The sequence below is a fragment of the Panthera pardus genome, unplaced genomic scaffold (genome assembly GCF_024362965.1).
Source record: "Panthera pardus isolate Hobbes unplaced genomic scaffold, ASM2436296v1 HiC_scaffold_7, whole genome shotgun sequence".
Classification (NCBI taxonomy): Eukaryota; Metazoa; Chordata; class Mammalia; order Carnivora; family Felidae; genus Panthera; species Panthera pardus.
This window is the reverse complement of record NW_026527002.1, coordinates 9,704,431-9,726,507: the sequence shown is the minus strand read 5'-3', so window position 1 is coordinate 9,726,507 and position 22,077 is coordinate 9,704,431. Positions and strand designations below refer to the sequence as shown.

General features: G+C 41.5%; 1 long non-coding RNA gene across 2 annotated transcripts; it reads right to left on the bottom strand.

The window, feature by feature from the left end:
• Positions 1-8,939: 8,939 nt before the first annotated feature.
• LOC128775362 (uncharacterized) lies at positions 8,940-15,160 on the bottom strand. Of its 2 annotated transcripts, none has more exons than XR_008420092.1 (3): positions 15,020-15,160; positions 12,467-12,647; positions 8,940-9,115 (listed from the first exon to the last, which is right to left on the bottom strand). It is a non-coding gene; the product is annotated as an uncharacterized LOC128775362 (long non-coding RNA). The 2 variants fall into 2 exon arrangements; XR_008420093.1 differs by having other exon boundaries at positions 15,026-15,160.
• Positions 15,161-22,077: the final 6,917 nt, after the last annotated feature.

Genomic DNA, 22,077 nt, shown 5'->3' with positions numbered 1-22,077 from the left:
CTCCTCCCGGACATTAGCCTCTCTCATAGTCAGTGCTGCGCCTGCTCTCTTGCTGGACAAGAGAGAACTCCAGACTCAAAGTCGGCAACATTTATGTATCATTCACATACCATAAAATTCATTTTTTAAGGGTGTACACTCCAGTGATTTTTTTTTCAAGTTGTGTTAATTCTAAAACATTTTTGTGATTCCCAAAATAAACTCCATAACACATTAGTAGTGCCTCATTCCCTTCTTCCCTCAGCTCTTCGCAATGACTAAATCTGTATTCAGTATCTATGGATTTGCTTATTCCAGACCCTTCATATAAATGGAATCATGCAATATATGGTCTTTTGTATCTGGCTTCTTTCATTTAGCATAACGTTTTCAAAGTTCATTCACGTTGTAGCATAAATCAGTACTTCGTGTTTTTTTTTTTTTTTTTTTAATTGCTGAATAATATTGGATTATGTGGTCATACCACATTTGGTTAGCCACTTGTTGGTTGGACGTCTGGGGTTGCTTGGTTGTGTCCAACTTTTGGATTTTATACATAATGCTGTTTCTTGACGATTCATGAATTTATGTGGATATATGTTTTCGATTCTTTTGGGTACACACCTGGGAAGCTGAAATTGTTGGATGATATGGTAAATCTATATTTGAGCACCGGAGGAACTGCCTGACTGTTTTCCAAAGTGGGTGCACCATTTCACATTCCCACAGCCTCATTGACATTTGTTATTGTCTTCTTGTTTTTTTTAAATATAGCCATCCTAGTAAGTGTGAGGCGGCATCTCATTGTTATTTTGGTTTGCATTTCCGTAATGAGTAATGATGTTGGACATCTCTTCATGTGCTTACTGGACATCAGTAAATCTTTGAGAAAATGTGTATTCAGATTCATTGCCCCTTTTTGTTTCGTTATTATTTTGTTTATTATTATGTTTTTATTTTAATTCCAGTATGGTTAACATACACGGTTGCATTAATTTCAAGTGATTCCACAATTCTATACATTAGTCAGTGCTCATCATGGTAAGCACTTTAATCTCCTTCAGCTCTCTCACTCATCCCCCCCCTCCCCCGCCCCACTTCTTTGGGAACCGTAGTAGTTAAGAGTTTGTTTTGTTTGGTTTTTTTTTTTGGTTTGTCTCTTTTTTTCCATTTGTTTATTTATTTTGCTTCTTAAATTCCACATATGAGTGAAATCATTTGGTTTGTCTTTCTCTGACTGACTTATTTCACTTCTCATTATACCCTCTAGATCCATCTATGTTGTTGCAAATGGCAAGATCTCGTTCTTTTTTATGACTGAGCAATATTCCAGTGTGTGTATGTGTGTGATAAAACTTGAAGTACCAATTCAATATCTTGTTACACGTCTATTCATATTTTTAACTTTTTATTGAGTCAGTTTCTGCAGTTTATATATTTCTAGGAATCTGTCCATTTCAAGTAGAGTTTCTAATTTGTTGGCAAGTAAGGGTTCATAGTATTCCCTTAGAATCCTTTTTTCCTCATAAAGTCTGTAATGATGTTTCCCTCTTCCATTCCTGATTTTTGTAATTTGAGTTTTCTCTCTTTTTAGCTTGGTCAGTCTAGCTAAAAGTTTGTCAATTTTGTTGATATTTTCAAAGAACCAACTTTTGATTTCATTGATTCTATCGTCCTTTTTTTCCTTCCTTCCTTCCTTCCTTCCTTCCTTCCTTCCTTCCTTCCTTCCTTCCTATTTATTTTTTAGAGAAACAGAGAATGTGCGTGAGCTGGAGAAGGGGCAGAGAGAGAGAGAGAGAGAGAGAGAGAGAGAGAGAGAGAGAATAGTAAGCAGGCTCCACGCTCAGTGCAGAGCCCAACCTGGGGCTCGATCCCATGACCCTGGGATCATGACCTGAGCCAAAACCAAGAGTTGGACACTCAACCGACTGAGCCACCCAGGTGCCCCATCTTCTATTCTCTATTTAAACTCCACTCTGTCATTTCCTTCCTTCTGCTAGCTTTGGGTTTACTTTGCTCTTCTCTTACTATTTCCTTCAGAAGTAAGGTTAGATTATTGATTTGAGATCTTTTAAAAAAAATGTGTGTGTTTACTGCTATGAATCTCACTGTGAGCCCTGCTTCCTCTGCATTCCATAAGCTTTGGTGTGTTGTGTTTTTGTTTTCATTGGTCTTTATGTACTTGCTAATTTCCCTTAAGATTTTTTCTTTGACCTTTTAGTTTTGTAAGAGTGAGTTTTTAATATCCGCATATTTGTGAATTCCAGTTTTCATCATGTTATTGACTTTTGGCTTGATTCCACTGTGGTCAGAGAAGATACTTCATGTGATTTCAATCTTTTAAAACTTATTGAGACTTATCTGGTATCCTAATGTACAGTCTCTACTGAAGAATGTTTCATGTGCACTTGTGAAGAATATACATTCTGCTGTTGTTGGGTGGAGTATTCCATAGATGTCGGTGAGTTCTAGTTGGCCTATAGCATTTTTCAAGTTTTCTGTTTCCTTATTGATCATCGGTACAGTAGTTTTATTCATTATTCAGAGTGGGACATTTGACTATAACCTGTCTGGTGTGGCTCTCTTTGCAGTTATTAGTTTTGGAAGCTGTCGAGCTTTTCGGATGTAAAACCTAATGTTTTTCCTCAATTTTGGGAAGTCCTATTTCTTCAAATTTTCTTTCTGCCCATTTCTCCCTTCCCCCTTCTTCGGGGACTCATATTACATGTATGTTGGGACGTTTGATAGCGTTTCACAGGTCTCTGAAGCTCTGTTTATTTTTCTTCAATCTTTTTCTTTTCTGTTCCTCAAACTGGATAATCTCAACTGACTTAGCTTCAGGTTTGTTTATTACTTCTTCTGCCTGCTGAAATCTGCTATTGAAATCCTCTCGTGAAATTTTAATTTTAGTTATTGCATTTTTCAACCGCAGAATTTCTAGTTGATTCTTTTTTATAACTTTTCTCTGTTTATTGATGATCTCTGCGGGGTGATTTAAAGACTTCTCCTATGGCTTATGTCCAGGCTTCCTCATGGACAGTTTTTATTAATTGACTTTTTTTCCCTGTGTATGAGCCATACCTTCCTGTTTCTTTGCCAGTCCCATGGTTCTTTGTTGAAATTGGATATTTTAAATAATGTATCATGGAAACTCTGGCAATCCCCTCTTCCCCAGGGTTTGTTGTTTTGACCGTTTGTTGGGGTTGTTTATTTTCGTAATGGGTTTTCTAAACCAATTCTGTAAAGTCTGTCTTCTTTGTGTGGCCCCTGACATCTCTGATTGGTTAGCATATTGGTCAACTAATGATTAGAAAGAGATATACTTTACAAATAAAACCAGTAATTCTTACCAGTATTTACTAGAAGTTCTGTGTGTGTTGGGGCATGCCTCCAACACTCAGCCAGGCAATTTCCCATTCTGTCTGGTTTTCACTTTCTGCTTGTGCAGGACCTCAAGGTCACCCCAAGGTGAGTGCCTAGAGCCTTCTGTGGTCTTTTCTGAGGCATGTGCACAACCAATCCCAGGCGTGCAAATAGCCCTATCCGAGCATGTGGCTTTCTAGATGCCCAGGAATAGGTCATGGCTTTTCAAAGCTCCCTATGGACATCTCATGCCCCTACTTTTCCTATCAATCATTTCGATCAGGTTTTGTTTGTTCCAACTATTTTCTGTTTCAGGTAGCCGCTATATTCAATTGCTTCTGATTATTTTCAACAAATGTCTATGGGAAAAGGGCTTTTTTGTATGGGGTGAGCGCCAAGGAAGGCCAAATAAAGGGAGTCTTGCAAATGGGATATTGCAGGAAAATGCCACACAGGTCAGATAATGGAGCTCTAGCAGCTCCATTCTGCCTCCAAGCTGCCAGGTTGCTGATCTTCACCGTGATTTGTGGCTGTTCGTTTTCAAGGTTCCTGCAAAGCTTGAGAGGAGAATGAGGATAGGAGAGGTGGAAACTCCCCAAAACTCACTATTCTTACCGAGACTTCGCTCTTGTACTTGCATAAGTGCTCCCCGGATTGCGACAAGCTCTGGTTAATTTGCGGAGCTCAGAAAAAGTTGATTCTGACCATCTTTGCCACTGCTCTCATCACTTTTATGGAGGAGAGAATTTTTGGAGGTCTTTACTCCACCATTTCCGTTGATGCCCTCAGCGCCTTTGATTCCAACAGAAACAACACCCAATCTCGTCTCTCCTAGCAAATGTATAAGAAAAGTCCTCTTTTTAATTAATTATAGTACCTCTTTGAAAAGTCTCCTGCATTTAAACCTCTTTCTTCCTTCGCTGGTTTATTTTCTGTGTCATTTGAAGCCAGGGACACAAAAACACCACCACCATATACCTTGGCTTTCTCCTGTTCTTTTTCTCCGTAGTACCCATTCACCTCTGGCCCCAATTTTGCAACTGTCTCTCCCGAGCCCCTGCCCTTCAAGGCTGCTGTCTGTGCGGCTGGCTGGAGTTCGCCGTGCCAAGGCAGGAAATACTTCCAGATTGTGTATCTCTAAAATCCTGCTGGTCTCCAGCTGCTCCTGCCGTTTATACTTTATTTCATTCTCCCTCCTCCACGTTCATCTTAGTTGTTTCTCCAGGGCAAAGGCTTTCACCCTGGAGTCTACAGAGCTTGACGTGGGGACGGGGGAGGTTGGGAAAGGCCACCGAGGTGAAGCTCCAAGCCTCAGTCACTCTGATCAGATCCGCTCAGCTTTTATCTGTTTTATTTGCTGAAATCTCCCTGTAAGCCTTCCTTTAAACAGAGTGCTCCCTGGTATTTAAAAAAAAAAAAGTTTGAAAATTAGTTCTCTAAGGAAAACAATGTCATTGTGGCCACAGATGCAACCGATAGAATACAGAGCCCGATAACATTAAAGGAAAACTCATTATTAAAGAATCCCTGTTTCATAGGACAAACTTGAAACTGCTGGATTCTCTAGAATTCCATAATGAAAGGGAAGCCTTTTGTTTTATACCTGAGAAAACTAAAACCCAGAGGAGGTGAGTGACTTCTCCCAAGGTCAAATAATGGTGCAGCCCTAGCCAAAAGCCAAGGCCACGGTGTGTTGGCAGGGGTGGGTCGTTCTCAGTGTCCTTCGGGCAGAGCAGTCTCTCAGCCTTTGTAGCTCCTAGCACGTGAATGCATGATTCTCCTTCGCCCAGCCTCAGGCTCGTTATAGGTATTCTCCGCTCTCCCTCACTCTCCACTTGCCTGCCTTTGGTGAGCCTCTTGTGTGCTTCAGAAGATGTCCACGAAGCCTCTTAGAAGTACTTATTTTCATCAGCCCTGTCTGGTCTGACCATTCCAATGTCTCTTCATTCAGATCCCTAAGGTCAAACACTTGTTTAGTTCAGCCCAGCAGATGGATTAGCCACCCTCCAATGTTCCTAGTCATTATCCACCTCTGGACCAAGAGGTTTGGGATACCTGGAGCTATCATGACCACACAGACCTGCCTCCTCCCTGGGTCTTGAAAAAATTCAGAGTGGCGAGTAAGCCAGATATTGAGAACAAGGCATATCGTCTCGAGCAATCGTCTTTAGTGTGGTTTTAGAAACCAATAAATATGGGATCCAGAGTTCTATACGTCTACTGATGAGCAACTGGTACAATTGGTCTGTTGATGAATATCGTACTGCATTAGTCAAGGCTCTCCAGAGAAATAGAACTCACACACACACACACCTCATGTGAAGAGATTTATCGTAAGGAATTGGATCGCATGGTTATGGAGACTGGCAAGTCAAAATATGCAGTGTTGGCCAGTATGCTTGAGACCCAGGAGAGTTGATGGTAAAGTTCCAGTCCAAGAGCCAGGAACCTGGAGACCCAGGAAAGCCAATGGTGCAGATGAGATCTGAAGCCACTCTCCTGGAGACTGTCTCTTACTTGTGAAAGCTGGTCTTTGTGTTCTACGCAGGCCTTCAACAGATTGGATGAGGCCCATCCACATTATGGAGAGCAATCTGCTTACTCAGAGTTCAGTGACTGAAATGTTAATCTCACCTCAAACACCCTCCAAGTTGGCACATAAAACTCACCATCACGTACGCTTTCTGGGATCTCATCCAAAACAGCTCAGGTACCACAGAGTGAACAGGATTCAATAGTCTTTTTCAGGGACTCATTCCAGTTCAGTTTTTCATTAGCCCCGACCATTCCTGCTTTTCCTTAAATAAATTTTATGAACTTCCATATGTATAGAACTGTCACAGAGAGCAAAGAGACTGATATGAGAAGAGTAGAGCATTAAACAGAGCAAAGGGGCTGTGCTATCTTGATAGAATCTCCCTGACGGAAGGCTCCCTGGGGTTTCTGTCAGCCCACCAGTTTGACCAGTGGATAAGTGATTGTTTCAGAATGACCCAGTATATTCTGTAGGGTTGGAAATTCCTCGATTGCTGACTAACTTTTACATCAAGAAACACAATAATAAACAGACTTCCAACTGCTGTGGCCACATGGTGAGATTCATCACTAAACAATGTCTCTTTTTGCTCTCTCTCTCGACTTCCTCTTGAAAAGCCAGACATCCTGTTTATCATCCAGGATATGTCAGCTATATAAACAATGCCACGGGGCGCCTGGGTGGCTCAGTCGGTTGAGCGTCCGACTTCGGATCAGGTCACGATCTCGCGGTTCGTGAGTTCGAGCCCCGCCTCAGGCTCTGGGCTGATGCGTCAGAGCCTGGAGCCTGCCTCCAATTCTGTGTCTCCCTCTCTCTCTGCCCCTCCCCCGTTCATGCTCTGTCTCTCTCTGTCTCAAAAATAAACATTAAAAAAAAAATTAAAAAAAAAAAAACAATGCCACAAGACCTAATTCATAGAAATGTGGTAGAGGCAAACTAATTCATGATCAATAAATCTTTTAAAGTATGTGTAGTCTATGCTTTTTTTTAATTTTAGAGAAAGAGAGAGGGCAAACGGGGGAGGGACAGAGGGAGAGAGAGAGAGAAAAATCTTAAGCAGGCTTCACTCTCAGTGGGGAAATCAAGAGTTGGACGCTCAACCAACCAAGCCACCTAGGTGCCCCAGGACACATCCATCCTTGCTGCCATAACCACAGGTATCAAACCAGTAATGTTTAGGGATATTGCCCCTCCCACTTCTACAGGTCACATGAGGATCAGTTTCTTTTCTTTTTTTTTTTTTAATTTTTTTTTTTTTTAACGTTTATTCATTTTTGAGACAGAGAGAGACAGAGCATGAATGGGGGAGGGTCAGAGAGAGAGGGAGACACAGAATCTGAAACAGGCTCCAGGCTCTGAGCTGTCAGCACAGAGCCCGACGCGGGGCTCGAACTCACCGACCGCGAGATCATGACCTGAGCCGAAGTCAGACGCTTAACCCACTGAGCCACCCAGGCGCCCCGAGGATCAGTTTCTTTTCAGAGATGTAAATGACTTATTAAATGTAAATAACGTAAATAATTTATTTGCCACTCTTCTTTAAAAATGACACAACTCTCAAGATAGCACTTGCACCTTAGGACTTCCAGACAGAGAGCTATGTTCTTTGGTATTTCACGGTGCTGAAGGGCATGAGTATACTTTCAATGATATGAAGGAGAGTACAATATGGAATTCATTTTTGATGTTATATCTTTTCCAATGACCAATAACTACTGACATAGGGCCAGTACACTATCCAACGGTGTTAGGCAACGTACAGGAGAAAAAATGAAAAATGCAAGTCTGCTAAAACAGTTATTCTGTTGGTACAATAGAGCAGCGTGGGTTCAACTTAAGCAGGTGGATGTGATAAAACCACAGAGATAACAATGCCTTCAGTGCCATAGCCCGATAGAGACAAACAGCAGATTGCCTGTGTACAACATCATTTTCCAGCTTAGTTTTTGACAGTCCTTTTAAGTTGGACCCTGACTGGAACATTTCTAATAGTGCCTCAAAAATTGCTTTTATGCCATGCTCATGTATGGTAGGATGAGGAAGCATTTTAGGAAATAAATTACAAGCAGGGTACAAAATCTGTACCTCAAAGAAGTTAGAATCGCATTAAGTCCGGTAGAACTTCCTTTTTTTTTTTTTTTTTTTTTTGGTATTCTTTCAGGTTGTTGGATTCTGCAGTGTTAGCTAAACTGTGTTTTAGAAGTTTGAGGCTGTTGGTCGATATGGCTTCAGGCTACCAGGAATATTGTTAGTAGGCGTTATCCCCCAGTCCCCAATTTCACCATAGCTGTTGAGCACAAAGCAGTAAGTGTTTGGTTCAGTTCAGTAATTGCTGTGGAGCTTGTACGGTGAGACCTTGGGTAGATGTACACCGAGGGAAGTCAGTCTTGCGCCTCATCCATAAGGAATGTCCAGTCTGGTGTCCGAGAAACGCCCTATGTGACTGTTGACCTGGTAGATATAAGCACAGATGCCTGATAGACGTGAGCGGAGAAGGGGACCTAAACCAGCCTAGATTCAAATAATGAAAGACCTAGACAAGCATTCAATTCTGAGTTTGCGTTTCATAACTCAGCCCGTTGTGATCCAGAAGTTCCCGCATCCAGTGCTTGGGGCAGGCGGGTTTCTCAAGCCCCCTGCCCTGCCCTGTGCACTTCCCTGAGAAGCACCTCCCACCCCTCCACCCCCCACCCCCCCCCCCCCCCGCTCCGAAATGTTCACTGGAGAATTCAAATAAACTGCTCAGCCTGGGTACAACAACTCAATAAAAAATGGGCTAGAAAACCTTTGCCTCCAGTATCACCTTCCTGCCATCCATCCTCCAGCCCCTCTCTGAGAGGCAAGCGTGATGTTCCCTTCCCGGATTAAAGCCCTGGGGGGTGGGCAGGAGCCAAGCAGGGTGTCTCTCCCACAGCTGGCCTGGTAAGGTCTGCAGTTCCCTTCCTTCTGGCTCCTCCCCTTCTCTGGCTCTCTTACTAGCCCAGCTCCCATTCCACTGATTTGCGATTCCTCCCTCCTAGAACGTTCCCTTGCTCTTGGTGATAATCCTAATCACCTTTTAAGACCCAGTTCAGGAGTCTTCGCCTTTGGGAAGCCTTCGTTGGCCTTCCCGCAAAGGGATCTCTACCTCCTCTGTGCCACCGCCGTGGCCCATTCGCATCGCTTCGTTGTAGTAGCAACAAGGGTAGTGTCTTGAAATCGTCTATGTGTCCAGCTCCACACCAGGCCTCTAAGCACCTTGACAGTGCAAGCAAATATCATATTCATTTTTATTTATTTTATTTTTATTTTATTCATTTTATCCTGGCATACAGAAAGTCCCCCAAAAGTAGCTTGTGATGAATTACTCTGCTTCGTCATAGCAATTAATTCAGTGTTTTGCAACTATTTATTTACAAAAGCCACTCCACTTCCAGTTTAAGTATCTTGAGGGCAGAGACTGTGCCTCAAATATACTGTTGACCCTTGAACAACATGGGTTTGAACTGCACGGGTCCACTTATACACAGATGCTTTCTGATAAATACGATACAGTATTGTACATGTGTTTCTCTTCCTTATCATTTTCTTAATCACATTTTCTTTTCTCTAGCTTACTTTATTGTAAGAATACAGCCTATAGTACAACCATACAAATATATGTATGTTAAGATAACTATGTTATCATTAAGGCTTCTGGTCAACAATAGGCTATTAGTAGTTACATTTGGGGGGAGTCCAAAGTTCTACTGGGAGTTTTGGCTGTGTTGGGGGGGCATCGGTGCCCTTAACTCCTGTGTTGTTCAAGGGTTGACCATATTTGTCTGCCTAGCATATAAGAGGAATGACTAAGCAAATCGATGAATTAATTTGGGAAATTACCAATAATAATATTCTACATCTGTGATGCCTAGTAAATTTTCTTAATGAGAAGACTTACAGCATAAATACTGCACTACCTGTGAAAGGTATGTCAGGGATGCTATGTGGCAGACGTTACCAAGCAAGGTGATCTTGCAAGAATAAAAATAACCCTGTGTTTTCCCCTCCCGTAGAATATTAACTAACGATGATCTGGAAAAGATGTGGAAGTCACCAAGCAGCAAATGAATTCAAGTGGACTTCGGGGCATACATTCTCTTGCAGAATGACTTCTATGTGGCCGTGCCATTGCTCACAGGCTTTGGGAGAGATCTGAGTCCTGGGGCATCAGCCCATTTTGCTGCTTGGGGTAATCTAACGAGGAGGCTTATAAAACTCTAAGTGCCCCTGACTTGAGAGAGCTTCCAGAGCATGAGCTAAGAGCCTTCCTTCCACTCACCAAGACTCAGCCTCAGAACATTAAAGGGCACCTGCAAAACTCCAAGGCTCCTGTTCTCATCTGGCTCCTAGCCAATGAGTGTGTTGTCTCTCACAACGAGATGTCAAGCAGCAAACACTCTAAGCACGAACTGCTCTCCTTCCAGTTCATTTTCATTAGCGTCCCTATTCCAGTAGTTCACTAAACCCATCTAGACCTCCAAGTCATTTGCAATTTGTCACATGCTCCTGTGTCCACGTCGTGCGTTGCCCATTCTCGAGTCCATCACTACAATAAGTCCCTTGCATACACTCGCCAATTCCCTGGCCAATGGGACAGTCAACGAAGGTCCCCAGGCCAGATCGGCCCACTGTTTTTATAAATCACATTTTACTGGAACACGGTCACACCTATGAAGTTGGCGCATTGTAGTTGGCTACTTTTGCACTGAAGCGGGGAGCTGAATAGTTGTGACGGGGACTGTATAGCCCACAAAGCAAGTTTAAAGTATACACCGCCTGACCCTTTACAAGCAAGGTTTTCTAATCTCCACCCATCGCTGTCTATCATATCCACTTGGAACAACTCAAGTTCTGCATGTGCTGCTTCCGGCCTCGGAGCAATAGAATGGGCTGAGCAAAAGCTCAAGCCGAAGCTGAACACGCTTGCTGTAAATTGAAGGCTGTATTTTTCCAGTAATTCTTCAGCACGGCTCAAAACTTCACCTTAATTCCCTAGTCAATGAATGATTCCACTCTCTGAGATTATAATTTTCCATCTCTTTTCTCAAAACTCCAATTACCCTTTTCCTCTTCGCACTCTGAGATGATTGATTTACTTCTCATTTCGCTCAGAAAATACTAATATTAAGAAAAGAAATACCCTACCTACCTTTCATCAAATCTACCAACCTATTGACAGCTCGCCCCATCTTCTCTGTGTGCCCTCTTACAAGGCTTGAACCACCTCTACCCCTATAAGAGGCCAACCACTTGGTGAGTGTTTGGATCTCATGTCCTCAAGGACTTTGATCCTCTAATTATTTCCTCCTTCTTCTGTTTCATCAATTTATTTTTCTCTATTAGACCATGACTGTCAATACATATACTATAGTTCCCATAAAAATAAAAATGCTCTTCCAAGAATGCTCACTGCCTTTAGCCTCGGCCTTACTTACCTGTTGCCTTGTCGTCATCCAGCTAGAAAGAATTGTCTCTGCGGGCCATCTCCACATTCTCATCTCGAACTTTCTCTGCAACACACTCCACTCAGACTGTTCCCGTGCCTCCAGACTGAAAACATAACTGTCAAGGCCACAAAGTCATTACACTCACCCTCTCAGGAGCATAGGATGTAGGGATCACTCTTTCCCTCCTGAGGCACTTTCTTCTTTCGGTTTTCACAGCACCGTACCCTCCTGGCGTTCTACCTGCTGCTCTGTGCCTCCTCAGCCTTTATCGCTGGCCTCCCTTATCCTCGGTTGCTAAATTGTGAAGGTCTCAGAGCTCCGTGCCCAATCCTTAGAACTTTTCTTTCTTATCTATGCTCATTTCCTAGAGAGTCTTGCCCTGTCCCATGGATTTAAATACCATCCGTATCCTGAGGCTTACCACATTCATATCTCCAGCCCAGACCACTTCTCTAAACTCTGTGTTGACTTCTCTACAGGCATCTCAAACTTAACAGGGCCATAATGAAGAGACTTCCGAAACATGCTTCTCCAGTGTTCTGTTTCCATAACTTATAACTCCATTCTTCCAGGTATAAGCCTATAAATATCTGTATCCCACTATTCATCTCTCCCTTCACATTCAGTCCATCAGCAAATCTTATCAGCTCTTCCTTTGAAATGTACCCAAGTGTGACATCTTCTTGTCACTTCTGTCACTATGTCTTGTTCTAAGTCTCAGCCATCATCTCCTGCTCGGTCTTCTTTGCTTCTTTGCTTCGACTCTTGCCCATGATCTCCCCTTCCCCCCGCAGTGATTCCATAACAATCAGAAAGGTTTTATTTTAAATACAAACCTGCTATGTCGTTGCTATGCTGTCAACTTTCCAGTGGTTTCCCATTATTCTGAGATGAGAATTCAAGTCCTTCCCATAATCCGGAATGCCACCCATGATTTGACTTTGGTCAGGCTCTCTGACCTCCTCTTGACTCACTTACTCCATCTTAAGCTTCATCAACCTTTCTACTATTCCTTTTTTGTCAAAGCCTCTCCTCTCTCAAGTCTTGTGCATTTCCTCTTCCCCTGGGATGCCTCCCACCCCACCCCACCCAGGCCTTCTTCATGCGGCTCGCCACCAACCTTTGTCAGCATGATTCTGTGTTCAGATGTCACTGCCTCAGAGAAATCTTCCCTGACAACCAGGGAAGTCTTCCTTCTCCCAGGTCATCCTCCACCCACCGATTCTGCTTTTCTTTTCTTCAAAAGCTGTTGTCACTGTGCCCATGGCAACATGTTTAGTTTGTATTGCCTGGATTCTCCCCTAAAACATAAACCCTTTGAGGTCAGTGACTTTGTCTAATCACCTCTGCATCCTGGGGTCTAAAATAGTGCCTAACACATAGTAGGTTTACAGTAACTGTTTTTTTGTTTGTTCTGTTTGTTTTTTAATGTTTATTTGAGAGAGAGAGAGAGAGAGAGAGAGAGAGAGACAGAGATCACGAGCAAAGGAGGGGCAGAGAGGGAGGAGAGAAAGAATCCCGAGCAGGCTCCATGCTGGTAGTGCAGAGCTCCACTTGGGGCTCTATCTCAAGATCCATGCGATCATGACCTGAACCAAAATCAAGAGTCGGATGCTTAACTCACTGAGCCACCCAGGTACCCCTATGTTTTGAACAAATAAATAAAATCATTTCTATCTAATTTCATATCCTTGTAATCATCATTAGGAGTAGAATGACTTCTGTAGTCTTAAAGTGAAAGTCAACAGAGGAAGAAAGAATTTTATTCTGTGAAACACAGAAATGCAATTTAATAATGACTTGATGTTCTATTAAAGGTCAATTAAATCTCTACTCTTTATTTTGGCTTCTGCATTGAAGCCCTTATGACAGAGTAGAGATCTCTTTTTTGGTTATGTCTGTAGGTACAGGGGACTTGACCAGGGCTTATGTTAGGAAGGAAAACAGAGGGTGGTTAGAGATGAAGTGAATTGACCTGCAGGATGTGTTTGGCTACCATAGGGAAGACTTAATTTCATTAATTATCCCAGGTCTATGCAGTGATCACATTTGCCAACAGTCTGTCACTTATGCAAGAATGCATATTTCCTCTTAAACGTCCATCAAGAGAGTGAAAGACTTCATCAGACTGCTAACTCCCATCAAGTTCTAATTCATGGAGGTGATGTGGGCCCAGGACCAGCCAAGAAGGTCCTTGGCTTTGTGCAGGATGGAAATCAAACTCAAGCTGGAGAAAGTGAAAGCAGAGTTTATCAAACAATGTGAGTGACAGACATAGAACAGCAGAGTGTCGGGGAGACTCAGAAAGGAAAGAAGAATGAGTTTTTGTCATAGCTTGGGGTTTGGGCTTTATATTAGAAAGGGCTCTAGGGTATATACTCCTTCAGGAACACAGGGTAGGGTCCAATCAAAGGTCAGTAACAGGTGAATACTCAGTGTTATTTTCTAAATTATCCAGAATGAGGGGTATTGATGTCAGCATCAGCCAAGGTTTGCTTGAAACTAATGTTCTGGAACATGTTTGGGATCAGGCTCTTCTTAGATGTTATCAGGTGTATTTAGGGGGCCTAGGCAAAACTAGAGAATGATTAACTTTCTTGTTTCCCCCTTGGAGAGGGACCATAGCTTCTTTGGTTTATTTAGAGACAAAATACAGAACATGAATACATGGGGCCGAGCAGAAAAACAGCCGAGATAGAGCCTTTCCAAAATGGCGTCTCTTCAGTTTCCCTACCTCGGAGGTAAATTTCCCTTCATGTGAGGCCTCTATGCATCAGACCTTGCCTTTTATAGACCGGAAATTCTAAATACCCTTCATCTATTTCTGATAAACATGTAATTACATTTAGCCAAAAAAAAAAAAAAAAAAAATAGAGAAACCCGTTGTTTCAATAAAATGAGTCTTTTGACAAATACCCATGGAGCTATAGCCAAGGAAAAAAATGACATATTCACATTAAAAGAAAACAAACCCTCTGAAGAAAAGCACATGGTAATTATGCACATTCAAGAATTTATCCTCAAAATATAGTTGAAGAACAACATATGCATTTGATTATCTCCTTCTTAACCTCTAGGCTTCCCCTTTACATCCTTTTCCTGCACAGACACTTTTCACAATCATGATTTTGGTATACAAACAATGTCACCAAGAGTCTGCACTCTCAGTGACACAGAGACAGCCAGTAAAAGGCCAAATAGGAAATGAACTAAAGTTCTGATTTTATCCCAACAGGAAAGAAGATATGTTTATAATTTCCCCTTGGGAAATCAGATCTATTTCTCTGCATAGCTTGACAAGATGATCGTATGTCTTTTCCCTCTCTATTAACATAATATCAAAATAATGGTAACCCAGAGTTGAATAAACAGGAATAGACTTCTAGTGTCAGTCAAAACACCTGCCAACTTCACTTCTGCTGTCAGTTGTGTAGAACTCAAGTTTATCACTAAAAGTATTTATAATGTTCTTTCCTCGTTGTCTAAATCAGAAAGAGATTTAAGAGAAAAAGGGGGAAAAAATGCCAGGTGACAGTACTATCGTATCATTTCATTTGGAGGATTGCCTTCTTATGAATTTTTCTCAACTGTTCTCATCCAAACACCCACCCTCCCACTCCCCCCCTCCCCACCACCATTTTTAGCTGGAAGGTATTGGTGATGCTCTACGTACATTTACCTGAAAATGTGAGCATAAATCCTTTTATCCAAAAGTGATTCTTAAGTCAAATTTCCAGACTCAGAAACCTCCCGTTTCATTTGCAGAGGTAGCTTCAGATGAATTTCCCTCAGAGAAACATTCTGTTGCTTTCCCGAGTTGAAAAACATATTCTAGATGACTAACGTTTCAGTGCTATTTTTCCCTTAGCAACATAAAATGGACTTTGGGGTAGAAGGAGCCTGATTTACTGACAACAGTTCTCTCTCTCAGTTGGGGGGCCTTGCCAAATGCCTCCATATGCTCTGTACTCAAGATGCTCCTTCTAGGAGGCTTCTATCAAAACAATGTGTAACGCAGTGACACTCCTGGAAGAGTTACAGGGTAAAGAGACAAACTGTGATCTGGCACCCAAGACTGGCCTGGGCTCTTATTAGGACGTCCATGAATTCCTGACCTAAATACTTCCTTCATCCTGTGTGGGTGGTCATAAGGTTTGTGGTGAGGCTGGAGCTGAAATACTGAAATGAAGAGGGCGGAGGCTTAGCTTCCATACTTGCTTTTATTTACGCATTGGGCATTTATTCAGCGGGCACGGAAAGAAGAGCTTGACAGACCCTGGGCTCCTGGACCCCGTACAGAATGGGCACAAAGTAGAGGGAGAGAAAGGGAGTTGGTTATACAATTTCACATACACGTGTCTGTCTGTCTCTATTACCTATCTATCACCTATTTATCTATTAAAAAAAGTATACACCCATAAGATTTATTTATTATCGAAATGTCTTTGGAGAAGGCACTACCTCAAAACAAACAAACAAACCCCGAAAAACCCAACTCAGGCTTGCACTGAGCATGTCAGTGTGCAGTGAGTTAATGACCTTGTTGCTTAACGTCTAGCCGAACGCTTTTTACCTTTAAGGCTGAAAATATTTTTGGAAGATAAAGTTCCAACCATTCTTTACATTCAAATTGTTCTTTTTCACTGTGTTCTTCCATAAGACCCTTTCGGGAAGCTTTATGAAAGGTTAAGAGGAACTCCAAACTTCGCCCCGCCCACCGTGAATGCCGCAGTCGTCAGCTGTAGCTAAGGCTTAAATTAACTGGTATAGTAAGGACCTTCTAGAATCTCACATGTGGATCTCTTCATATAGGTAGCTCCTTGAAAGAGCCCACAGAGTTCACACAATGTTTGGGAAGAGTCAAAGATTAGGAAGAGTCCTATTCGATTCCATAAATCTAGGGAAGGTTATGGCTTACCAACTACAAATAATGGCTGTATTTAATGTACTACATGAAGTTGCTTCTTTTTAAAATAATACTGCCTCGTAGGTGCCTCATGTAAATCACTTTTACTCTTGATCTCCTGAATTTGATACGCTAAAAGCCTATTTTATGATTTAGTAATTAAAATGCACCTCTTATGCCTGCAAGTCTTTTGTAAGCCCCTTAAAACAGGCAGAAGGAAGAGAAATTAAATCAAACTTTTCAGTTGTCGTTAGATTATCCAATCTGATAAAGGAGTCTCAGTGAAATCTACACCAGCAGGCAAAAGCAACAAATAAAAGGAGCTACTGTAAAGTTAAAATCAAAATCAGCTGATTAGCAACTCCTTGAAATTCCTTGGTAACAAATGCAGATAGTCTTGGCTTTGTTCTCTGGGCAGTGATGTTGCTGGAGTCAGAGCTATTTAAATCTGAGCTACACCCATTGGTTAGGAAAATTAAAAAGTTTATTTAACTCTGGCACATAACCATGTGGTGGCAAAACTACTGCGGTTAAAAAGAAATTAATTTAGGCTTTATAAGTAAGCTTTCTCAGCATGTTTTTATCAAGGAAAAAATCATCAAAGTGATAAAGTAGTAAGTACAAATGTAAAAATAATACACAGACTCTCAAAAGAGCCCAGCCAGTCTCTGAGTGCACAAGGAATTTAGGAAGAAGCCAGTTCTCAGAAAATTGAGATTTGTTGCCTATGATCCAGGAATACAGAATAAAATCTATATTTTCTAAAACACAGTGGTTCCCACGCTAAGATTCTGCGTTTTTCTGTTTTGTGTTGTTTGTTTTGTGAACGTATAGTTACAGGAGTGAAATTTTCCCAGAAAAATATTTCCAAAATGTTTCAGTTTACATAAATGGTCAGGCAGATCCTAAACAGATGTATTTTTTGCAATGAGTGCTAATATGGTGTCATCACTATGGAGAGTTTACTTCCAAAAGGAGTCCTACAGAAGCATTTGACGATTTGTCTGCCATAATTTGCAATTAACAATTCACACAGCCGCTGGTTTGTATTGCAGTTCATATGAAATGCAATCCCCTTAATTAATTCTTACCACAAAATATACAGCTGAAATGATAGATAGCATTTATATAAATATTTAACAACCAGGACTTGAGGCTGAGGGTTGGAGCGTTGCCCTGATTTTAACATTTATCTATATTATGGGTGTCAATATGCCCATCGCGACCAATTTCAAGCTACCAAGCTGACATCACAGATTGTGGAGTTGGGGAGAGATGTACGATTAGCCAGCATTATGTAGTATTTCTACCAAGTAGGTACGAAAAGAAGTAAAAAAACCTCAAGAGCACAGATGATAGTAAAATGCAATAAAATAATCAGAAACTATTGAGTTTCAAGTGTTTATACCTTTTTATAGAACATAATAATGTAACATAATATTGTATAATGTGCAATTTTTAATAATGGCTACCTTTAACAACCGGCTTGAGAAATTCCTGAAACTTTGATAATTGATTCTTGTGAATTAGTGTGAACTGGCTCCAGCATATCATGGTAAGACTTTCAGAGCTAAGTAATATTATTCCGGAAAAAAGAAATTTCATTTAAAAAAAATTTCATTAAAAAAATTTTTTTTTGACACTTATTTATTTTTGAGAGACAGAGAGATAGAAGAGCGCGAGTGGGGTAGGGGCAGAGGGAGAGGGAGACACAGAATCTGAAACAAGCTCCAGGCTCTGAGCTGTCAGCACAGAGCCTGATGCAAGGCTTGAACTCACAAACTGGTGAGATCATGACGTGAGCCGAAGTCGGACACTCAACCGACTAAGCCATGCAGGTGCCTCAAATTTCACTTTTAAAGGATGAAAAATCAGACGCCTTCAGTCAGCATCCAGATTAGTACTTTCTAGACATTCCATTTCACTCACCATCCCCTTCACACTTCTTAGGCATCTTCTAACACACGTTTTCAGTGAAGGGGATGCAATGAGGAAATAAAGGTTTCTTGTGAGTGAACACATCATCATTGATCCCTGACATTTCGTTTTCACATTCCCTCCTCTACGGGTTGTATCTATTCTACAGAGCATGTCTGGTGGCCGGCTTTTCCATTTGCCCCATCCCATACGAGCCCACAATGCTACCCTAACTGCTCAGACAGGGGTGCACTGCTTCTAACCCTGAATATGGTCTTGAAAACAGAGATTGCAGAAGTGCCGTAACTTACCTACGTTCTCCTTCTCCATTTGATCTTTTCTATGGCAAAATGGTCAAGTACAAAATGAAGTTCTAAAGATTAAATGGGGTGTTGTATTGAACTCTACCTTTGCCAAAGTCTCTTATACAGCTTTGGAAAACTTCCCAGGGTGTGATCTAATAACAATGATTCCCAAACCACCGTTGGATGACCTATTTCATGGGGTAGATGTGGCCATTCATCCACCGTTCCTCTTTTTTTCATATTCTCCCTTAACAATGTTATACTATCCTGCAACGCCAACTATTGAGCTGAAGTGGATGGTTATAACTAAGAGTCACCATCCATTCTGGGTTGCCTGACATAGCTCCAATTTATGTTCACTGTCCTGGTGTAGGTCCAAATACTGTCCAGTGCACTCTCAAAGGGGCACATCCTGCTTTGGATGATAAATTGTATGGTCATCTTTCCCCAACCCAACCATGATTTCTTGTTCTGATTCCTGACCCAACTAGATACCCCAAAAGACCTCGAAAGTCAGTTCATCCCAATCTTAACTGAAATTCTGTTCCCAAAACCTACACTTACAGGCTGCTGTTTGTGTTGATGGTATCTCTAATTTATCACATTATTGAGGTCTTTCTAAAAATTGCCCCTTCTTTTCCATGTAAAACAATTTAGGAACGTCTATCCACTTTCCATAGATTTGTATCCTGAACCCACCCCACTGCCACCAACTTAGCTTAGGTTTTCTTTCCTGGGCTGCTGAAAATGTTTTCTAACTGCCCTCATTATTTTGTTTCTCCAATTCATCTTATACAGTCTCACCAGAGTAATGAAATATTTGCTAGAAAGGACCATACAACGTTCTCTTTATGTTGCCATCATTTAGAACGCACCTGGCACATTTTAAGAGCTCAACGTTATTTGTTAAATAAAAGAATTCATAAACACACGTTAAAGTAATCTTCCTAAACCGGTCACTTATGCCTAAGACCCATTTTACAATATTCTTTCAATAGCCTCCTTCTATCTCCCACAGCAAAGTCCTTTCTCTGCATCCAAGAGCCTTTGTGTCTTAGGAACCTCCTCTTTCCACCATGTCTGATCATCTGGGTTCCTGTGCCATCACGTGGGTCTTGCCATAGAAAAGGGCACACCCTTCCCAGTATTGTTCCATGTTTATCTGCCTTCAAACTGTTGGTCCTGCCATTACTTAAACACCAATCATCTTCCTCCTTAACTGTCCCCAGCCCATCTTCCAAGAGTGCGATAAATTGCTAAGTAAAAAGACTGATCATTGCAGCAAGGATTTAATGTGATGCAAATCTCAGCGTTCACTCCCAAGGTTTGCTAAAGTCATGTTTCTGTTTCCATAGGTAATCAACTGTACCTTTGGGGGGGGGGAGGGAATCCAGTGTGTTTATAAATAATGTACTTCATTTTTCTAAAATGAAACTAGATAAAAAATATGACACCCAAAGAGATGATTTAAGATGATTTATTTTATTCAGAATATCGCAGCTTATAGTAGCTTTTAGTCTTAAGGTGAATATAAAATACTCCACATGAAGTATTTTATGTGTTTTTTATGGTTCCATCAGTACATTTCTTTCTCTAGTAGCTTTATAACAGATTCCATAAAAAAAAGTCATCACCAAAACATAAAGTTAATATTTGTAGGTAAGTCTTCTAAAATTTGAAAATAGGACACAATTCAAGAGGCCTTTTGTGCCTGACTTTTTTGTCAGGAGCATAGATAAGAAACAGAAATAAACAATAATATTTTAAACAAATGAAATGATAGCAAATATAAGAATTGCTTTATTTGTCCACTTAACTCATACCCTTTGGAGCTATTTAAGGAAAATTAAATCAACAGTTTTAGTTCCATTTATAATTACTTAGGAGACTTTGAGAGACAGATTTTATTCCCAATGTTTTTTTCTGTGACTTCTTTTATAAAAAATAGGAATTTTAATAATTCTAAGAGCAAGTATAAATCTGAACTTTGAAGGGGTCATTTGTAGTTCAGGATTTGGAAGATAAAATGTTTAAATGAGACTTGAGCTTAGTATAACACATGTGCTGCTTCTATCCTTTTTTGCAATAATACCTCAGAGCAAATAAAACCAGCTGTGTAAATCAAAAATTCAAATTAGATATGTTTAGAACAGCCGCTAGTCCCAGAGAAGCCATTTGAAAATCTATTCTATTCCTTCTGTTACCAAATACAAGCAAACAAACTGTCGCTAAAACTTCACGAGAGACCGAGTCAAGACATCTCGGACTTATGGCAAAAATTAATGTAACCCAAAGGTTATTCCCTAGTAGAGGTAAAAGGTATCAGAGTGTAAGATATAGACAAATGATAGATGGGTACATAGATAGATTGATAGATGATAGAAATGAATGGGTTTGTGTCTAATATTGTCAATATTAAATATTATCCCAAGAAAGAGTCAATGACCAAGAATTTAAAAATTATATATTTGTTTATTGCCCATATAAACCAGTATGTGATGTAAATTACCGAATGGTGTCATTTTCCCGTGAGACAGAAGTTTGGAGGGATTAAGAAATTTGGAGGGATTAGTTTATACTTTTGTCTTCGAGAGTCGGTATACAGATCACTCCTCAAAAGTCGATGACCTGTCTTCCTGGAAGCGTTGGCTACATGAATGTTGCCATTGGTCAAAACTCGGCTCTAGTGCGGCCTGAATCCCGTTTTCAGCTCACGCAGATATATCGAGCCCCATGCGTTTCCTCCGAGGAAACGGTATGAGCCCACGGACGTAGCATACTTGTGTCCTTCCTACCTGTCCTGATGTGATTCCCCACTGCCTTCCATTCCCAGAGCACAGCAGATCGCTCCCCTGCATGCTTTCTACCAGGTGGCTAATCCCAGCCCATGGTGGCCACAGAGGTCACTCTGTCACTCGATATTCCATTATCGAGGGCTCAATCTTTAGGAGGGCCCAGTAGCACGTGAAAGTCGCCGTTCAGTTTCCTGCTGCAGAGAGCCGGTCCTCACTCCAGAACTCTAAGGATCTGGGCCCTTAGACTCTTTAGCGAGGACAGCCACGCAAAGAATTTTCCGGCACTGTTGGGTCTGCTGGGCCATGTGGCATGAGTGGCAGGGCATAGACCTGAAGCAGGGGTGCCTTGGGCACCCCTCCCAACAGGCAGCCTTCCGAGTCATGTGATAAATGGTTGGCGCAGTGGTGGTCCCGAGCGTGGTATATGTTGCCTACAAATCCAACTGATACAGGTATGCGATGCAAAGTCTTGTCCTTCATCATAAAGGGGTTGACCTAGCTTGCCAGACCACTCAGCCCCTTAAAACTTTACAACGTGGCAGGCCACTCTATATTTCTAAGGCTGATCTCCTTCTCTTTGGCACTTTCTTGCTTACTAGGGCACCCAGAGGCTGGGTCCCTTCCTGTACACCGTGTGCACAATGTCATCAATATAGGGGACTAACACGCTGTTCCGCAGAAGGGTCAGAGCATCCAGGTCCCTGGAAAGCTTGTTTAAAGCATTATGTAGGCCAAATGGAGAAAGTTTACAACAGCTGCTGGGTGTAGTTGTATGTCTTTCTTTTTCACCTGGTGTTATTCGTAAGTA